Source organism: Talpa occidentalis, unplaced genomic scaffold (assembly GCF_014898055.3).
Source record: "Talpa occidentalis isolate TD23 unplaced genomic scaffold, MPIMG_talOcc4v2.1 talOcc4.13, whole genome shotgun sequence".
Lineage (NCBI taxonomy): Eukaryota > Metazoa > Chordata > Mammalia > Eulipotyphla > Talpidae > Talpa > Talpa occidentalis.
The window spans coordinates 57,379,791-57,383,006 of record NW_023601322.1 but is presented as its reverse complement, the minus strand read 5'-3'; the positions used below and the strand labels follow the sequence as shown (position 1 = coordinate 57,383,006).

General features: G+C 42.8%; 1 long non-coding RNA gene across 1 annotated transcript; it reads right to left on the bottom strand.

Annotated features, from left to right (window-relative positions):
- Positions 1–1,034: 1,034 nt before the first annotated feature.
- LOC119243244 (uncharacterized) lies at positions 1,035–2,347 on the bottom strand. The gene is made up of 3 exons (XR_008551406.1): positions 2,281–2,347; positions 1,684–1,833; positions 1,035–1,048 (listed from the first exon to the last, which is right to left on the bottom strand). It is a non-coding gene; the product is annotated as an uncharacterized LOC119243244 (long non-coding RNA).
- Positions 2,348–3,216: the final 869 nt, after the last annotated feature.

The following is a 3,216-nucleotide window of genomic DNA, read 5'->3' as shown; positions in this document are numbered from 1 at the left end:
AATGATGGTGCCACTTCTGGCTGTACAGCTCAATAGTATGTCTATTTTCCAATCCTTATATTGATGGTATATGAGCTCTCCATCATAAACATATTCTTATTTTCCAAGTCAGGAAACTCACAAGTTCTACAGATTTCAAAAAGTTGCCATACGAAAATTAAGTGCTTGCTGATAAGATTGGGTGATAGCAATAATGGTAGTGATAATGAGAACCAAAGTTGAGATGACAATGCCTATGTTGCTAATGAGCCCAGATCCTATTCCAAGAGATCATGAGATGACATGTTCCCAAGTTTCAGATTCTCTTGGGAAGCAGCTGTGTTGTCCTCTCTCCTCCCCTGCTCACCTTTTCTCTCCTCATTGATAGATGGCTCCCCCAACCTTGAGGGGGTAACCAGCATTTGCACTATACCACCCCTTGCTATTTATGATAGTCAGCCTCTGGCATGGCCTCCAATCATTCCCATCCTCATGCTATCCATGCCTCCAGTAGCCCCCTTCCCTGTTGTACCAGGATGGTCTGTGTAACCAGCAGGATTCAGCAGAAGTGATGATGTGTCACTTATGAGATTAGAATATTAAAAACTGCAATTTCTTCCTTTTTCCTCCCTTCTCTCATCATAGACAGCATATGGAGAGGCACACATGGATAGGAACCAAGCTATACAACCACAAGGAAAAATGATGCACTGTCCAAACCATCAAAACCCCTGCTGACAGCTACATTGAAATTCATAAGACTGATCCAGAACCACCCAGTTAAGCCATCCCCAGATTCCTGAACCACAGATACTATGAAGTAATGTTTGTTGAGTTAAGCTGCCAAGTTTTATAGTAACTTGTCACAAAGCAATAGCTACCTAATACACTTCAACCTTTAAGAAGATAAACACCAAAGAGCCTGGGGGAAAAGCCTTACCTGAACCAACAATCTTGATATGCTTTGTCTCTTCACCAGTGCAAGCCAGGAGACTGGGTCAGGAAAGTTTATTCTCAGTCTATCAGGCAGGACATGTGATGCCATTGGGGTCTGAAGACTTCTGAAGCACTGCATGTGCACAGAAATATGTCATATTAAGGAATAATATTAAGGAGGAGCTGAGAACGTTTTAAACCTTTCCAAGGTCATTGTTATTCCAGTTCTTCTCCCCAAATTAAAAATTATTTATAACTAGGGCACAGAGGATGGAAGAGGGGTAGATAGTAAGTAGGAAGATAAACCAAAAGGATCTTCTAGGAATTTGGGGTTGTCTGCTCTCTTCATGAATCATTCCTCTCTGCTCTAGCTAGAGAGAAGAGATTAGGTAATGAAAAAATAATCTATGTTCTAGAGCAATATTGTTAAGGAAGTGAAGAATTAAATAGATGAGGAAAGAAATCTTCTGGAATGAGAAAGAAAATCATTATCTACACTTTTAGAGAAAAATCTCAGGACCAATTCCAGCCAACCTGTCCCCTATGTAGTAGAAGGGCATGTATCTGTCCCTTCAGAGGGAGGAAAGGCAATTTGTGAGAAAAAGGGGCCTAGGGAAAGGAAGGGGGAAGATGAGGGGAGAGGAGGGGAAGGGAGGGAAGAAGCAAGTCATGAGAAGATAACTAGAAGGCAGAGACTTAATTAATGCAATGGGATTGGGATTGGAAGCAGGGGCATGAATGGATGAAAAGTAGAGATGAAGTACTCACCTTTTATATCCCCTTGATTACACTGCTCAGTTTGACAGCATCGGTGCTCATACCAAAACCTTTTCTTACTCCCCAGAGATGCTGAAAAGGCCAGTGGAGCGCAACTCCTTGAAGAACAGCCTTTCCAGTCAACAAGTACTGGTACCTGCTCTGCAGAGGAGCAAAGCCCAGAGGGAAATTCCTCTCTGAGTCATACAGAGAAACTCTCAAAAATAAAGGCAGTGTTAAAGGTTTCTGCATTTCGAGTCCCTTTGTCTTTAGCTTTCCACTTCTTAAAAAAAAAAAAGTCCATCTACATTGTCCATGTGAAGAACCCAAGGAGGGATGGCTTGTTAGCATTTGTTATGCTAAGGAGTGTCATACCCTAGCAACCATAATCTCTAGACTTCCTCCCAGAGAATCTCCCTACCTGCCACCTCCCACATACTATACTCTCAGCAACCCAGGTAAGATGCAATAGAAGAAACAGGTTAAATAGAAGATGCACCAGGATGTGAGGAATTCTATCCAGTTACCAATACAGCCATCTCCCTCCTCTAAACATCTGCATCTGTCCTGTGGGCCTAGCAAGGTGGGCAGGGAGCTAACACAGCATACCTGGTATAAATTCTTGCCTGTTGCTGAAGCAGCTTTGAGAAGCTTTACAAATTTTCTGCATACCAGCACTACATTCATTGGGAAGACAGCTTGCACATTCATAAGTGTCTAATGAAAGAAAATAGAATTCAGGAATGAAAATGATGAATAGTCATAATTAATGTTTCTAATAGTCAAACATTCCTGACATTCAGAGGCCATGAAATCCACCCCCTGTGAAGTTAAATGGGCCCTTTCATGTCATTTTCCCTCTCAAAGGGCTACATCAGTCCCCACTCAGACCTTAACACAGAGCTGACCCACCACCAAACACATGCTCACCCCATCTCCACCACACATGGCTGGGTGTGCCAGTGGGGATCTCCAACTCTGCAGTACTCATCACTGCTCTTAGAGAAGGACTTGACCTCTCCTAAGTGGGCATTATTTTTCTGTATTATCCACTTTACCCTTCTAATCTTTAAGAAAAATGGGTCACGTATTTATTCTTACCCACAGTGCTGAAAATCAAGGTGGTGAAGGCATGGTGGTTAATAGGTTCTTCAGGGCTGAGGATGAAGTCATGGCATCACTGTAAAAAGTCCAGGTGAGAGTATTGTCATAAGGGTCATGTGGCCCAGGTCTCCTGTCTCACAACCCAAGTTTAGACAGAGTTGTCATTCATATATTGATTTGACAAGTGAGGATTCATCAGCCCCTGACGCTTGTCATGGAGGTTTGCCCAGGGATTCACTTCTGTCCTCTGGAACGAGTCTCATGGGTGATTTCTTTCTCACATGGGTGCAGAAGATTTTGGAGCCCCCTCCATATCAGCAACTGAAAGAGTTGGTCAAGGTACAGAAATCACACTTTAGGGAACAGAGAAAAGCTCTCCACTTATTAGAACTGTCTGAACCTGTCATCCTCTGGGTCAATTGAGTGCCTTAGTAAAGAAGC